The sequence below is a fragment of the Canis lupus genome, chromosome 19, assembly GCF_011100685.1.
Source record: "Canis lupus familiaris isolate Mischka breed German Shepherd chromosome 19, alternate assembly UU_Cfam_GSD_1.0, whole genome shotgun sequence".
NCBI classification, from domain to species: Eukaryota; Metazoa; Chordata; class Mammalia; order Carnivora; family Canidae; genus Canis; species Canis lupus.
This window is the reverse complement of record NC_049240.1, coordinates 11,787,774-11,805,799: the sequence shown is the minus strand read 5'-3', so window position 1 is coordinate 11,805,799 and position 18,026 is coordinate 11,787,774. Positions and strand designations below refer to the sequence as shown.

General features: G+C 35.4%; 1 long non-coding RNA gene across 3 annotated transcripts in view; it reads left to right on the top strand.

Annotated features, from left to right (window-relative positions):
• LOC102157193 overlaps nt 1-18,026 on the top strand; it is a 148,472-nt gene that overhangs the window by 47,579 nt on the left and 82,867 nt on the right. Inside the window, exon 5 of one of the 3 annotated variants that reach the window (XR_005373910.1) lies at nt 2,249-2,381. The exons of the other annotated variants lie outside the window; for them this stretch is intronic. This is a non-coding gene — a long non-coding RNA (uncharacterized LOC102157193). Of the gene's footprint in view, nt 1-2,248; nt 2,382-18,026 lie in introns of those variants that run through there. 3 annotated transcript variants of the gene reach the window in all.

The window sequence follows — 18,026 nt, the reverse complement described above, 5'->3', positions numbered from 1 at the left end:
ATCCTGCAAGAAAACATTCCATTAACTATAGACAGCTGACCTTCATTGCGTACAAAGTGATTTATAATGTAGGCTGTTTTTGCAAAAGGCATACTAAGAGAGGCAACAGTTGTCTAGATCTTGGCAGTGGTTTGGAGTCATTTTGTAATTGAGCATTAGATTTATGAAGTCAATAACATCAACAATGTATTCTGATTTTATCTTAATTGGATGCAATTAGACCTAGGTGTGCTTTTCATAAAATTAAAGATCTGAAGCACCGCAATAAGAAAGACGCCAGTGTTCTTTGCTTTGCTAGATGAAACAAATTGAGCTTTTATATGCTACTGGGATTTCTACATATTTATGGAGATAAATGCTAGGAAGTGGTGCGTATTCTCCTTGATTTTCCCTTCTCAGGATTTACAAGAAGAAAAAAAACTATATATATAAGAATTCAATTTTCATTCATTTATCCAACAAATATATTTTGAGAATCACTAAGTGCCAAGAGCTAGTCTATTCTTTAGGGTTGCCCTGGTGAACACTAATGGACTTTCTTGACTTTGGGGAAGATTAAAAAAAAATATTGATTATATATATAGATAATATACAATATAGAATGTTTTATATATAGTGTCTCTGTGTAGGTACTGTATATAGATTATTTATGCACACACACAAAATATGTATATACTGTCTATAGTCCCTGCTTTGAGATTCCATGGTGAAGGAGTTTAGCAATAAAAAGGAAATACAGCTGAAAAATGCTGGAGGAGGAATAGTCAAATTTCAGTTGAAGTTAGCAGATAGAATTAATGTGTTTGTGAAAAGGTAAATAGCATCAAGAAACTTGTTTATCAAGAAAGTTTCCGTAAGAACAATGAAATGTCTGAAGCAAGGTTAACAACAGACTATTTGGTGAAAGACAATCAGAGAGCACTTGGCAATTTAGAGTACTAGAGAAGCTAATGAGCCCTGGGTGTTGTATGGAAGTGTTGAATCACTACACTGTACACCTGAAATAATATTACACTATACGTTAACTGACTGGAATTTAAATAAAAACTTTAAAAAAGAGAGTGCCATGGAGGTTAAAAACATGACAAGAGAGATGGGGCTTGTAGGTGACTTAATATAATTTTCACAATAACTAGCAGGCAAGCAATAGAATTTCCCTCTGTACATAACTAGGATAACATGGGGTCTGGGTTTTGACCTTTGTTTATGTAATTATGGGACACAGTAGAACATAATTTTTAAAGAGTTGGCTTTCAACTCAGACTAAATTCTGGTTCTGCCACTCGGTATAAAAATTTGATCAATTTTCTTTCTTTTTTTTTTTCCAATTAATTTTCTTAATCTCTCTGTATCAGAGTTTCATTATCCGTAAAATGGGGGAATAATAGCTCTTATTACAGGAAGCTGTTGTGAAGATCAAATAGGTAATTCATTTTCTTTGCTGAGAAGAATGTCCGGAATGTCATAAGTGTTCAATTGAATTTAGCTGAGGATCTTTTCATTAATTATAAGCTCAGCCCTACCTATGTCTTCTAGTCACGTGAGGAAAGGAATCCATGCCTTGGGGGGATAAAGAATCATCTCAGCCATGAGAGAGGGGGTTATTACAAGCTGGTTCTGTCTGGATTGTGGCTATGCATGTTCAGGGAGAGAGATTGCTGATGGTTTGTCAGCGTCTAATTGGCCAGTTAGTAGTCAAGTTTACTGATGAATGAAAGATGAACACCTTCTATTGCATTTGCCTCTTCCACATGGTAGGATGAGCAAGGCAAGGCCTGGAACTTTAGAGTTGAATAGCTATCTTTATCTTGTCTCTCTTTCTATATTCCTTTTGCATATGGCCTGGTGAATGGCTATTAGATCAGGTCATTTTGTTTTTGTTCACAACTTGTTAAGTTCTGCTTTTTTTACTTTTTTTGTTGTTTTTTTTTTTCTCCCATATGTCCTGAGACAGTGTGTTGAAATCATATGATCTAGATTTGGGCTCAAGAGGAGGTGGATGCTGTGCAGTTGGCTTGGGGCCATGTATTTCAAAGCAGCCTTGATATAGCAGCTGGTTTTGGAAATTTGACTCCCATTTTAATATTCTTGCCTGTGTGTTCAGGACACTCAGAAACTCCATGGAGATGGTGAGACGCTGGCAGGGTCTTACCTACTCCTCACTGGCTCCCGCTCACCTCCTGAATATGTGACAGGAATTTCCCCACCGCTGGCTGACCCTGTCAAATTTCATTTTTCTCTCTTTCAGAGTGCCTCAACTAAATAAGCAAATTTCCACTGAGGGAAACAAGTCTTCCAAGAACATTTATGTGTGTGCTGGAACTTGAATTGAATTGAACTTTAATTGAATTCCATTAAAATAATACCGTTTTTTTTTTAAATAATATCGTTTTTAATAAAGAAATCACAGTTTATTTTTTATTTGAATATTATTGTTTACTTACCATACAAGATCTGTTAGGGTTTTTTGTTTGTTTGGTTTTGGGTTTTTTTTTAGCATGTAGCTACAGGGTTTTCTTTTTTAAAAAAATTATCAGATTAGGGAAGCACGGTTTATCTCAAAGTTTCTCTTGACTTTCTTTTGTCTCCTCAAAGTTTAAAATACCCTTTTTATGCATCATCGTCAGAAGCAGAACTATTATTATCATTAGCAATTACATTTAAGACAATCTTCAGTTCCCACTCTTTTCATTTGTAACACAAATTCTACATGTACCCTCCAAATCACCACCCTTGAGAGAATCTTCTGTAGCTCTGTCTGCCTCAAAATGTGCAGCTCTTTCCTCAGAACCACTTATGCTAACCAAACTATTAGCACCTGCTGAACCTCCTCTCCATCAGTCATCAATCATCAGCAATCAGGCAGCTACTTGATAATTAGTTGAGAGGGGGAAAAACACTTCAAAGAACTAAAAATATTTTCCACAGTGACTTTGTGCATAAAATAATTATTTTCCCTCTATTAATCCACTTACATTTCACTGTGCAGTAGGAAAATTTTAAAATGCTGTGCCCATCCATCAATACAATTCAATTCAATATATGAATTTACTCAGAGTTACTAGGAAGGCAATGCATAACGGATCCAGACAATTCCAAGGTATTATATATGTAATTTAATTTTTTCATTTTTAACATATTGTCTTTATCACCTTTCTTGATAGAAGAAGAGTTTAAATAACAAAACGAGGCACAAAGGCAGGAAATAGCTAAGAGCTATTTGGTGCTCAGTGCCAAGCACTACACTAACATGGTGACATATTAACTCACTGAATCCTCATGAATATCCTTTGTGAAAGGTACTATTTTTATCTCCACTTTACAAAGGAAATCTGAGACAGAGAGATTAAGTGACTTGCCCAAGATCATACAATTGATAAAGTGGCATGGCTGAGATTCCAACTCAGACAGCATGGCTCCAGATCCCATATTCTTGACCACAGGGGACTGTAAGATATAAAAATATATGAAATGATGGACAAGCACAAACAAATCAATGGGAAACACGATGTGCCTATTTTTTTTTTTTTTTGGTGAGTATCCACATAATTATAAGCCCTATATATAGTTTCACAAAGGATCATACATGGAGATGTCCTCCAACAATAAGATAATATCAACAGCATCAAAGTAATAATGCTTTGTATCAATAACTAATAATTACTGAATTTAACACTGATCAAGAAACTATGCAGTTCCTTACATGTTTCATTTCCTGTGACAGGTTACTGGCCCAACTAAGAATCTAAAGCCACATTCTTTTTTTTTTTTTTTTTTAAGATTTTATTTATTTATTTTAGAGAGAGAGAGAAAGAGCAAGAGAGCAGGAGCTTGGAGGAGAGAGAGAGAAAGGAGGGGAGGGGTGTGGAGAGGAGGGAGTGGAGAGGGAAAAGCAGGCTCCTCGTTGAGCAGGGAGCCCAATGTGGGGCTTCACTGGATTCTAGGACCCTGGGATCCAGACCTGAGCTGAAGGCAGATGCTTAACTGCTGAGCCATTCAGGGACCCCCCCACAAAATCTACATTCTTAAGCAATGCTCATTACTTACAGGAATGGATAAACTAATTACTTTTAAGTCATCAATTTTCAGAAACTGCCAAAAACTAGGTGAGATATTTCCAGCATGACTAGTTAAAAAAATATTTCACAATCTTTCACCTTTTTTTGCTGAGAACTATATGTATCTAATTTGAGACTTTGCCCACACAGAAGTTGTCTTTACAAAGTACCAAAACTGTGGAGAAGCCTTTGGTGCAAGAACCAAAGGCTTGAACAAACCTTGAACAAACCTTGATTTTTGTCCACACTTCACTAACAGTCGTAATTGCTAAATACATTTATACACATACAGACATATCAACTTTGCACTCGGAAACTGTAGAGTCCAGTGCATGTATTGGATGATGATATATAAGTTTGCATGAAGTGTGAATTAGAAAAGCTGTAATGAATATATACACTTCACCCCATCCGTTCCCATGACATTAGAAAAGTTGAGCATGTACTTTAGCTCTCTCCCCTAAGGTTTTAATAAACTTTACTTGCCCAACAGCTGTGCAGACTTGCCTAATGTGGCTATTTATTTCGGCAACCAGTATCTTTTACATAGAGATGCAAATGAAAAGGGAGCAGAAGCTTGGAAAGGCTAAAGATGCATCTCACATGCATATGGCAAGTATTATTTTCTACTCTCCTGCACTCAAAGCTTGATTCCATAATCATTCCATTTTTTGTAAATGAACACAGTCTTTGCTGTATTCATTTGTGACCAGTAATTATTTTTTATAATAAATAAATAAATAAACACAAAGGTGCTAAGGCAATGAAGTGAAACATTGCAGTGAGAGAAAGAAAAGAGGAATAAACGGTGCTGTAGCACGCTGATACTTTTTATTCTTTGACTCACCACTTATTTTTAGAACAGGAGACTTTGAAAATGAAAGGTCTTTAAATATTTAGGCTTGGAAGTCTTTCTGAGTAGAAACCATTTCCAAAAATAGAACTTTAAAAGGGAAAATATTGATTATTTTTTGTTTTGTTTTCTGAGACAGGAATCATTTATTTTTTATCCTTGCATATGTGTGTCTGTAATTATACGGATCCAGAAGCGGAGCCTCTCTTGATGTATTTACATGTGGAGTAGTCGCAAAATAAAATCTTCAGGCAGAATTTGAAGAAAAAAAAAGAGAAAAGAGAGAGAAGGGAGGATGCCTGAGTGGCTCAGCGATTGAGCATCTGCCTTTGGCTCAGGTTGTGATCCTGGGATCCAGGATCCAGTCCCTCATCTGGCTCACTGTGGGGAGCCTGCTTCTCCCTCTGCCTATGTCTCTGTCCTCTCTCTCTCTCTCTCTCTCTCTGTGTCTTTCATGAATAAATGTTAAAAAAAAAAAGAAAAAGGAAGAAAAGTAATGTAGAAAGTGAGAAATAGCAAAGTCTTATAAGTCAAACACTTATACTTCATTCATATATACATTATAAAATGTATTTGTACATATCTTAAATGTATCTCAGGTATATATATTTGGTAGCAACAAGCAAGGGGAGAAAGTCTCCTTATGTGCTTTAAAAATGACAACAGGGTACATAGAACTTAATTCTGCACTTTTTTTTCTTAATTCTGTACTTAACCAAAAATACTACCACATTTTATATAAAGCTACTCAGATAAAGATCAAGGTTAAGAGGGTAAGAAAAAAGAAAAAAATGAGAAAGTAAAAAATCAGAGGAAGCACAACCAACAATGTACAGAAAGTGAGAACAAGAAAATCACCAGGATTGGGGTAAAAATAAAGAAATACAGTCATTCCAAGGGATAGATCAACCTTGGGGAAATTGGGAGGAGTACAACACTAGGGGTTGAAAACACATACACACTTGTGTCTGACAAGTTCATCCCTTACTAAAATGTATGCTGTTTTTTGATGTATCTGAGCATCATTTTTAAATGATGTAATCATCATCATCATCATCATCATCATTTTAATATCAACTATTTTAAAGGGTTATTGTGAGAATTAAATCATATAAATATGTGAAAGCACCCAGAACAGAGAACATTTTAAAAATACGTTATTCGATTATTTCATGTTACTGATTCATAGAAATGGAAAAATAACACCTAAACCCATACCTAGAGCAAAGACTCTGAAGAGCAAAGAAAAATGAAAGATGAAGACAAAAAAAAAAAAAAAATCATTGAATCAGACACAAGTGTAAAGAGAAAAAGACAAAATTAACTTTAGCTCAAGGGATTCATTCTTGAAATCACAGAAAATCAATATTATTTAATTTTACAGATGTCATCTTAGAAAGTACAAATTATCTGGCAGAATTTTGTATATACACAATTTTAATGTTTGTTAAAATACTGACAGGCCAAGACCAAAGTCATTTTCATTTGATTCCCTTTAGTTAATGGAAGTAAATTATTCCTTCAGAATAAAAAAAAAATAAAAAAAAGACTAAGTTTTACAGGAATTTGACCTTAAAATTCCTGTCCTCACACCTGTGACCAGTAGCTCTCAAATAGTCAGAAAATTATTTTGTTTTCCTTGTTGATAGAAAAATATTAACATTCTCTGCTTTGAGAATTAGAACGTGTAGTTTGTTTCCCCAGAAATGAAAATGATAATGTATTCAAAGAGAAGCCTTCAAGCTCTGTCCATGAAAGGCCTTTGATTCATTTTTCATTTCCACATTTATAAATTGAGCACCTCCCATTTTCACAAGTTTTCCTCAGTCCATTTCAAAAGTTTGAAGTTTCAGTCCTTTTTGAAATGTTTAATATTTTTAAATTGACCATTAGTACATAATCTCCAAATTTTAGGTGAGAAGCTATACAAATCACTAAAAGTTAAAGAAAAGTCTTAACTGGTGCCATATACTGAATAGATGATGTCTATCATAACTTTCATGATGTCTATTTAAATATCATATAAATGTTGAAGCAGAGGCATATGATCCACAAAATATTGCATTTAAGTACATGAGTAAGCTTATAGAACCACTTAAGAATTTATTTTACTAAAGAACGGTGAAAATTCATTGACAGGCACTTTGATTTAGCTATCAAGTTGTGAGTTAGAATTAGACTTTTATCAGAATCCTTATTTCAGGTGATAAAAAGTTTTGGATGAAAAGTACACATTCTATCAATACTCTCTGGTATTTACAAATTATTCTTGCAAATAATGCATCTATTGATTATCCAAACTGAACGACAGTTCAGTTAATTTATTTCATTTTTCTATGCAATATGCATATTTTTCAAAATGCCTATTGTACTGGGTTTTTGGCAATAAAACTCAAACATTAATTACTCCCTAAAAGTTTCATTTTATTTACATGCAAGTTGGCTGCATGGAAACAATCAAAATAGCCCAACTTTTATAACTAATACCTGCATAATGCTTCCCTGGTTTTAAATTGTTTCACATACATTATTCATTTGCATATCTTAGCAAACCTATAAGTATTAATAATCCTTTTTGAGATAAAATTTTATATCAGAGTAACTTTAAGGGACTTTTGCAGAAATTAAGCTGAAGGGCAAGGAGTTATCTTCAGTCATGATTTTAAATCCTCTGTTATTTCCACTATACTATGCTGTTAGATACAGTGATTTGGATTATAGTCTGACACTTTACCACCTGGCTTCAAATTCTTCCATTATTTACTAATTGTTTAACATTGAACAAGTTAATTAATCTCTCTGGGTCTTCGTTTCCTCAACAAAACAGAGAAATCATAATAGTAGCATATTCCTACAGGGCTAGCTGAATAATATGTAAGATCCACTGCACAATAAAATTGCGAGGCCTCCTGTTTGACAAACAGGAAATAAAGTGTTCTTAAAAGTACTAAAATATAATGCTCTCTTTTCTTTTATAATCCATGTGTCTGGACTTGTCTGGATATTTTTTATATCTTGTTTATTATTTTAAGTACAGAAAAATTTAAAATTTAAATTATCAGCACAAATTATATCATTCGTCTTTATGTTATGCAATGCCAGTTTACATACAAATTTGAGAACATTTAATCTGTATACGGAATAATTGATATTAGACAATTTTTATTCCATGGCTCATACATGTATATATATTTTGCTCTTGATGATATAGGAAAGATGTTAGGGTTTGAAGCCAATGGCCAAGAAAGAATTCTTGATACGTCTTCGGTGCAAAAAGGTGGTTTTATTAAAGCATGGGGACAGGACCTGTGCACTGGAATCATGAGGAGGGTTAGGGATAGTGTAAGTCTCTAAAGAATTTGGAAGCAGGGTTTCCAGGATCCTGAGGGGGCTAGCTACTATTGGGAAACCGTCATTTATTACTGTCTAATGACACCTTAGTCATGAGACCCTTTAGCTGTGTATCAGTGGGCCATATGTTTGGGGGATGATTGCCAACACGTGTCTTGGCGGTGTGAGGGTAGAGATAAAGGAAGTTTCCAAATGAATATCATAAAGTAGACTTAACAGGGTCCTGAGGGTTGGGCTAAGATTGCCTTTTGCCCTCAGCAAAGTGTCAACATCGAGGCAGCTGAGTTCCTGGAGGAACGTCACTATTTCAAGGACTTGTCAGTGGGCTATATAAGTAGTAAGACAATTTAATTTTTTTTGCCTTTGTTTCCCACATCATTACCAGATGAGTAGAAATACCGTACAAAACTAATGCACCTGTTTTTGTTTTATTTCTTGATAGGTCACATTCTCCCAATACTCTCTAGCCATAGAGCTTACTGATGAATAAGGATGTAACAAAAGGAAAAACGGGCTGCCCTATCTTTTTCTTCCTTCGTATATCATCCTTTTAACGTAAATGGTTAATTAATACTGGAAAGTGGACATGATTAAGAAAAGATATTGCTAGGGCTCATTGGTTGTTCATGTTTCTTTCTTTCTTTTTTTTAATTTTTTTAATTTTTTTTAATTTTTTATTTATTTATTTATGGTAGTCACAGAGAGAGAGAGAGAGAGAGAGAGGCAGAGACATAGGCAGAGGGAGAAGCAGGCTCCATGCACCAGGAGCCCGACGTGGGATTCGATCCCGGGTCTCCAGGATCGCACCCTGGGCCAAAGGCAGGTGCTAAACCACTGCGCCACCCAGGGATCCCCTCATGTTTCTTTAAATACCATTACTTCCTACTGGGTTCGAGGTAAATTTTGGTTTAAAGAGAATGTGTTGCCTCTTGGCACTATCAGAACCTCTGCTCACTCACATAGCTGCAACCTGCTTACCTTGCACTTGGTTTGAATCTCTTGGACCTCCCATGCCAGTGTGAGTCCACCGGAATTTTATTCTCTTAGAACATCTTGAATGATGTATGCAAATAGGGTAGCAAAAAAACGTGGTGTGCATATTGCATGCACCTCCTTGGTTCTTGTGCATGTTTCAATGTCCCATCATTCTTTACTTAAAAGCACATGTTCACTGATTGAATTATTCAGAATATCAAAATGATGATGGCATATCATTACACCAAATCCAGGCCCTTTGATGCATGAAGCTCTGTGCAGCCATATGCATCATGTGTCCATGAAGCTGGCCCTCTCTGCCTTGAAGAGTTATTGGAAGGACTCCATGAGTTAATACAGGCAGATTATGTAGAAGAATTCTTCATTCTCAGTCAATGCTTACCAAATGTTAACCTATTATTTAAAGTAAGCAGCATAAAGTAAACAGAGGTAAGTTATTGCTCTACTATATTAAAAATATCTAAATTAAGTTAATGAACTTATCTGGAAGACCTCAGATGAGATAGGTGACCCCAGATTGCACACACAATAAAAAATAAGAAGCCCATGTAAATTGTACAGGAGCCATGGAATCAGGGGTCCATTCAGAGTTCAGCCACACATAGCTGGCAGCACCAGAACAGCAGCAGAGCCTCTTTTAAGAAACCATTCTAGGGACGCCTGGGTGGCTCAGTGGTTGGTGTTTGCCTTCAGCTCAGGGTGTGACCTGGAGTCCTGGGATTGAGTCCTACATGGGGCTCCCTGCATGGAACCTGCTTCTCTCTCTGCCTGTGTCTCTGCCTCTCTCTCTCTCTCTCTCTCTCTCTGTGTCTCATGAATAAATAAATAAAATCTTAAAAAAAAAAAAAAGAAACCATTCTAGATTACAGTATAAAAGTCCAACACAGAGGTTGAAAGTACATGCTTAGGAGTCAGACAAGCCGATGCTCTTAACCTGCAAAACCTCGGTTATATCCTGTGTGATCATGGACATCAGTTTCATTGGCTATAAAAAAATTCTAATAATAATTAAACATACTTGAGATTTGTTTGAGAATTAAGTCAAGTAATGTGTGAACCATTTATTCAGTTCCTCATACTGTATTATTTTTATTGTCATTATTATTATATTTAAAACCTGATAATTAGAATCTATACCACAAAGTGCATTTTACTGGGAGAAGTGAGAGGGCAATTAGAAATAAATAAATACACACACAGGAATATAGATTTCTAATTTATTTTTATCTTTGGTTCAAGAAATTTGCTGGCTGTAGAAAGACTGGCAATAGATGCAACTTATTGTTTCCAGAATTCCTAAATCTCACACACTCCCTTTCTGGGCAGGACTCCCTATGCCCACACAGTGTAGCCTTTGTCATTGGAGCAGAGCCAATTCGGTGTCATCGTAATGCGAAGCTTTGTTCCGCTCTGAAGACTTCACAAATGAGGGATAAAGGTAATTCATGCACCAGAGATGATATCAAGTTTTAGGAAAAGAACTTAAAAAAAAAAAAAAAAAAAAACCTGATGTGTATCTCTTTTGGAATATATATCATTTTATCTGAATTCATTGATAATATTTTAACTATTTCTCCAAATAGAAAAAGCAAATTAAAGTATTCAAATTATTTGATTTGGGTTTTTGTTTTATTGTTTCTTTGATTTTTTTTGCTTATTCGCATAACAACTCCTTGGAGAGTTTTGTGTACAATGCTGTGTTCTCATTTCTTTTTACTCACCAGTGATACATAGGGTTTCTTTACTTTAGATCTGTATTTTGGTATTCTACTCAGGAAACTTCCATTTGATCTGATTTCTCTCCACCTTTCACTCAATCAAGTAATGTTCTCATTTTGAAATGCTAATGTTCAGCTTTATATAGCAGTTAGTTGAGAACCTGTGACAATTCCATTTAGCCTATGATAAATATTTTAGTTTTTTTTTAAAGGTCCCTCACCTTACAGCTTAATAAATAGTCTCAGCTGATACAAAAACACAACACTCAACAGTTTAAAATCCTTTTATTTCTTTTTATTTTGTGTTTTATGTTGTTCATCAATATTCAGAGCCTTTTTTCCTAGATCTGAGCAACTCTCATGTACAGTCATATTAGTATCCCCAAATAAGCGCCAAATATATCAGTCAACTCATGAATATTTTAAATAGTAGATATCTTAAGAAACATTTTGTCAAAATAACTTTTTTAGGCCCAAAATGTTTCTTTCTGCTCCTGCCGAGGAATGCCACTTCAGCAAACTAAAACTTAGATGACTTTTTATCCCTTAAAAATGCTCTGCTTGACCGGCCATCCCTAAACACCAAGCCTACTCTGGGCTCTATACTTCTCTTCTTATTCCAGCCCATCAGTTATCTTCCATTTTTCTCTTCCTTATGCTTCTCTCTTTATCTTATAAAAGCTTTCTGCCTTCCACTCATTTTGCAGTTCTCCAGGTGGAGATGGTCTGCTGCAAGCAATGTCAAAGTTTGTATCACCTAAATTGTCTTCTTTAATCATTTTTAACAATGTTTACATTTCCTTTTTCCTTTTTTTTTAAAGGGTTTATTTATTTATTTATTCATAAGAGACACAGAGAGAGAGAGAGAGAGAGTGTCAGAGACATAGGCAGAAGAAGAAGCAAGCTCCATGCAGAGAGACTGACGTGGGACTCGATCCCATGTCTCCAGGACAAGGCCCCTGGGCTGAAGGCAGTGCTAAACCGCTGAGCCACCTGGGCTGCCCATGTTTACATTTTCAACCAATAAAATGTTTAGCTATAAGTTTATGTCTAATTAAAAGTTTCTTCTCAAGAAGAAATTAGAAATTTTACAGCACCCAAATTTTGTACTATACCATGCTAGAATTTAAACATTTTAACAGAAATGCAGGATCCATCATTCCATTGGAAGTTACTTCATTTATTTATTTAAACCTTGTTTCTAGAACATCTACTAGGTATCAAGTGTTTTAGTAGAAACTGGGCTTAGCAGTGAACATATCAGAAATGTTTCTTTATAATGCTTATTTAGAATTGACTCATTTATTCATTTTCTAATGGGTGGTGTTTGAGATAATTCATTATAAGCCTTTTTATTCAACATTAATCATATAAATCATGTACAATACATATATATTTTTTGGTAATTCATTTCAGCCAAAAATGCATGAAGGTCAAATCTCCGTCCCAAGACTGGTACTAAAACTGTACATTTGTGAAATCAGAAGCAAAAAAAAAAAAAAAAAAGGAAAACAAAAACTAACAACAATAAGAGCAACACAGCACAAAAGTTCATTTAATTTAAATTTCTTATTTCTAATTGTGTCTGCGGTTATTCCATATTTTGATATGAGAATATCCCTTTTTTATGGCATGGATAGTGATACGCATAGTAGTTTTGTATATGTATAAATTAAACGTATGGTTAGCCCATCAAGAAAAATAACTTCCCTTGAAATTCAAAGCAAATAGGCAGGATAGTAGTTATCTCATTAAAAATGAAGTAAATAGCTCTGTAAGATAGAAATGAGTTTGTAAATTGAATAATTAACCTCTATTTTACGGATATGTTTATGTCATTAATGCCAAGGACATTGTTTTATTTAAGGACAAATAAAATATCTTGAAGTACTAACTCAAATTAACGTTCAAACCCTAATAGCTTAAGTCAGTTTTACTGATAGATATACTCACGCCAATATTCTCTTAAAGTAATGATAATGAGGACACCAGCAGACCAGTCATATTTAATTAGGCATATGGTCTTGATGGCCTATTTGGGAATTTGAATACTGGCATGTTTGGTTGGCACGGAAGATATGGGATAAAGCCAAGCCCTTTTCATACACATGAAAAGTGCCACATTCATGATCCCCACACCGTCTGTCAGATATTACTGAGATGGAAAATACAGCAAGGTTAAATGTTTTTCTCTCAAATTAAAAGAACATTAGGCCAAACAAAAGGTCTCATTATCCCTTGAAACAATGTCATTAGAAAGATTTATGCAAAGGCACAAGATATTCCATTTCAAGTAAAAAGGCTGACATATACATCATTGTGAAAATTTAGCATGATACATGCTAATATACTATTATAGAAATTTAAACAACCATCTAAAACTCCTTTTCTCATAGAGATATACTACATTTCGATATTTCTATGACTGTAGGAAAATTTTCCTGTCAAGCTTTAATGTGATAAGGATAAAAAGTAAAGAGGAACTTCACTCTAGAACCTGGTCATTAGCCATATTATAAATTTCAAAATTTTAAAACAAGTCATATGAGACATCTTCTGGTACTGTGGGATTTTCTTTTTAATTCTCCCATTCCTCAAACATTACTTTTCTATGCTTTCCTCTTGCTTCAATAACTCTGATCACATATGTTATTAATTCTGTATGACTCAATTTTTTATTCTAAACCCATTGGTTCACTTCCACTTAAAAATATCTTATATATTAGCAAACTGGCTTCAGCATTGCTCTTGAAACACAGCCACACATTTCCCATTTGTACACTCTTCCCTAATTTCTCTTTAGTTTCTTTTTTTAAATTTTAAACTATTTATTTATTTATTTATTTATTTATTTATTTATTTATTTGTTTGTTTATTTAGAGCAAGCATGCAAGCAGCAGGAGGGACAGAAGGAGAGGGAGTCTCTCAAAGGAACTGTGCTGAGCACAAGATCTCACAACCCTGAGAGCATGACTTGAGATCATGAGCTGAGCCGAAATCAAGAGTTGGAGGCTTAACTGACTTAGCCACCCAGGCACCCATCTTTTCGACTCCATTTCTATAGGGTCAGAGGCAAATAGAATATAATGGTACTAGAGGGAAACTCCCTTAGTTTGATTTCTAGTTCTATTACTTACCAACAGTACAGTGTATCAGAATCAGTATCTTTGTCTGCAAATTATAGGATGAGGTTTACAGTGAATAATATGAGTAAATGACACAAAGCAGCTCCTGACACACAGTAAACACACTACAAGTTTAGCAATCATTGTCTGTTGAGGTCCTCCTATCCTTCACGCTCTCATGAGCACTGTTTCCCGCACTGCCGACTTGATCCATCTTCCTGTGTCCCAAACACCATTCTGTATTCTCCGTGGTATCATAACTTCTGTCCTAGCCTTTTCTCCTTAAGGTTAGTTACTTCCTCTGGTAGAGCTTTTATCTTCTCTTTATAAAATTCTAAGGTATGTTCATGTGAGCAACATATGGCAACATGAAAAATCGAAAGTCCAAAATGGGCAGGCAATGTTAATATGTTGTTGAAACCTACAGAGGCATATAACTTACTATTATTTGCTCTGGTGCATATATGCAATTATTCTTTTTCTTTGGTCATATGGCAGAGAGGGCAAGTATCTTCTTAATTGTTTCAAAATTTTAACAAAGTTATACAAATTTGCAAGGTTATAAACTGATGGTTCTGCAGGGAAAGAAATACTTTTAAGGTGGAACCAAAGCAATAGCTGCCAATATTGCCAACTATTTCATGATCAGGGCTGCTCAGGCACGTTCCTGGTTCTCCTCCTTCTGGCCACAAGGTTGGATTTTACTTCTCACTATTTTGAATTTAAGCATTGACAGCTGACCTACTATGGCCTATGAAATATGAGCGGATATGATGTCTCAGGTCCTGGTGGAAGTTTTATTTTATTTTATTTTTCTTTTTTTTAAATATTTTTTTAACTGAAGTTCTATTTGCCAGCATATAGTTTCCCATCCCATCAAGTGCCCTCCTGGTGGAAGTTTTAAAGGTCAATATGTAGGGGCACCTGGGTGGCTCAGCTGGTTAAGCCTCTGACTCTTGATTTTGGCTCAGGTCACCTTTTCAGAGTCATGAGATCAAGACCTTCCTGGGGCTCTGAGCTGAGCAGAGATGCTTGGGATGCTTTCTCTCCCTCCCTTTCTGCACCTTCCCCCCTCACACATACACTGTTTCTGCCTCTTTGTCTCTAAAGAAGTTTTTTAAAAATGAAAGCCAATATGTAACTCTTCATGTACTTTCCACCACCTGCTGTCAGCAAGGAGGTATTTATTGAGAGAAGGCATCTATTACCTTGAATCCCTGGCTGATTATTATGATCAGGATCTCTATCCTTCCACCCAGGCACTTGTATTAAAATATCATGTGAGTGAGAAATAAATCTTTGTTGGATAAATCATTGAGGTTTTTGTTATTCATTTTTCTGTAGCATAATCTAACATCCTAGCCAAACCTCAACCTTTCTCAGATTTTAGGTACTTGTGGCAGCAGGTGTTGTAATACTACACGTACTATTTCTTTCTTTCTTTTTTTAAAGATTTTATTATTTATTTATTTATTTATTTATTTATTTATTTATTTGAGAGAGAAACAGAGATAGTGAGAGCACGAGTGGGGAGAGGGAGAAATAGGCTCACCCCTGAGCAAGGAGCCAGACAAGGCGCTGTATCCCAGGGCCCTGAGATCAGGACCTGAGCCCGAAGGCAGATGCTTAACCAGCTGAGCCACCCAGGCACCCCACCTGCTATTGTGACATTATCACCACCATCAGCTACCTCTAGCATCTGTTATTAGAGTCCTTGGTTTGAGACAGGCACTAACTAGTTCCTGGAGACATGTTTTTCCCAAATCCACAAAGTAAGCAATTTTCTAAACAAATACCCTTGCCCTGCTTGGCACCACTGTGCTGTTTGAATGAGATTGTGATTGTCTTCCTGAAATTATGAGAAAGGCTTGGAAAGGAAGGCAAGGGGTCCTGTGGCAGGTAAATTTGTGTATGCTTACCTGGAGAAAGGAGACTTATTCAAAGCCTCTTGTGGAAATCATTAGTCAGCATAGCTGAATTTGTTTCTGATGAAACAAATTTTCATCAGAAATAAGAACTTGGAAACTAGAACACAGATGCAATCTAAATGTTGCTTTATAGCAATAAAATGCATATTCCAGAGATATGGGCAATTTTGTATTTTATGACCACAAAGTTATGAAAAATATGATATCATTACAGATCAAGAGCATAAGCAAACAAGCTTTTAGATTATGATTCGCTTCTACCACTTGTTTTTATTGTAAGTTGTGACATTAGGGTGAATAGTTTGTGAGGTTGGAGGTCGGAGCTTAGGGTTAATTCCTGGTTCTTCTCTTTGTTAGCTATGTGATACTGAGGACTTATTTGTCTTTCAAGTGATAGTTTCATCAGCCATCAAATGAATATAAAAATTCTTATTTCGCAGGTTTGGGGTAAAGAGTAGAAGAACTTGATTTAATTAACATTGAAAATGATTTAGCTTCGGAACTACTACCTCTCTGAAACTCCCTCATTTATTCATCTAATATTTACTGAGTGCTTCTTCTTTTCCTCTCACTCACTTTCTTTAAGATTTCGCTAAGTGAACTTTCCAGAATCATTCACACTCACTACTGCTGATTTATTATTTGCCAAGGTGGATCTTGTATTCTTAAGCAGAATCTCACTGCAAAGCATGAAGATGGCCAAGTTTACTTTTGAAAAACATTTCCTGGCTATACCAAAAGGCAGATATATACTATATTAGAGTGCAAAATTTCATGTAAATTCAATCCAGATGAATAAAACAAACAAACATGCCACCTATGTGTCTTAAACACACACACACACCCCATACCAGGACCTGTGGATAAAAACATGCTGCTTATCTATCAAGCCCTCTCCCAAATTTCTATGACCTTTTTTAAAAAAAAAACTTTGTCAGTATATACAAGAGATGTATTTTTAACAGTTTTTAGAAGTCTGCTTATTAGTTTCTTTCTTTATGGGAGATAATGATGATTGAAGCTATAAGTACTTAGTCAAAAATAAAATAGTGATTTTTACAGCATTATCAAGAGTTATTTTTTTTTTCAAGAGTTATGAATGAAGTAAGGTACACTGTTATATCATACAGCTTGGACTTCCTGTATCTTTGCTTTGTAATACCATTGCATCCTTGAACAGTCCCATTAATATGATTAGAAACATACACTTTGTGTCTCACCTATGAGAGTAAATATGAAGGAGGTATGTAATATGCAGCACATAATATAACAAAAATAGCAAAATATATATATAATCATATGTATTGTATATAATATATATGATTATACACACACATACACACACACACATATATATATGTTTCAAGAAGTGTTTCTTTGCAAAGGCACAAAATTTGTGTGATGATTCATTTTTGCCAATCTGACATTCTCAACATAGAGTTTAGCACCGAGGATGTTGAAAATATTTGTTTAAAAACTAATTAAGAGTTTTAACTCTTGTTATACCTGCTATCTTTATATGAGTATTGAAAGTCTACAAAATTATTTAAAAACTAATTAAGAGTTTTAACTCTTGTGTTATACTTGGTATCTTTATATGAGTATTGAAACTCTACAATTGAGCAGGACCAAAGAGCAGAAAAAGGTTAAGGGACCTGGTCTCAGCAAATGGCCCACAGTCCAGGTATCCTCCTTGAATCCACAACCAAGGCTCCCTCACCCACACTGAGATAGGTAGGGAAAACCTGAAAGGGACTGACCCACCAACAGTAAGCATGTAAGAGGCTGAGGAAGCCTCTCATCCAGTAAGAGGCTGAGGAAGCTTCTCATCCCAGGGGACTGAGATCCTCTTTCTCTGCCCAGAGACACTGAAGCAGCTGGGAAGCATCAGTAGGGAGATTTCAACACCATCCTATGAAGATACCTTTGTGATATCTTCCTTCACTAAGATACTCAGACGTCTACACTTGAGACTCAACTTTTGTCACCATGGCTGG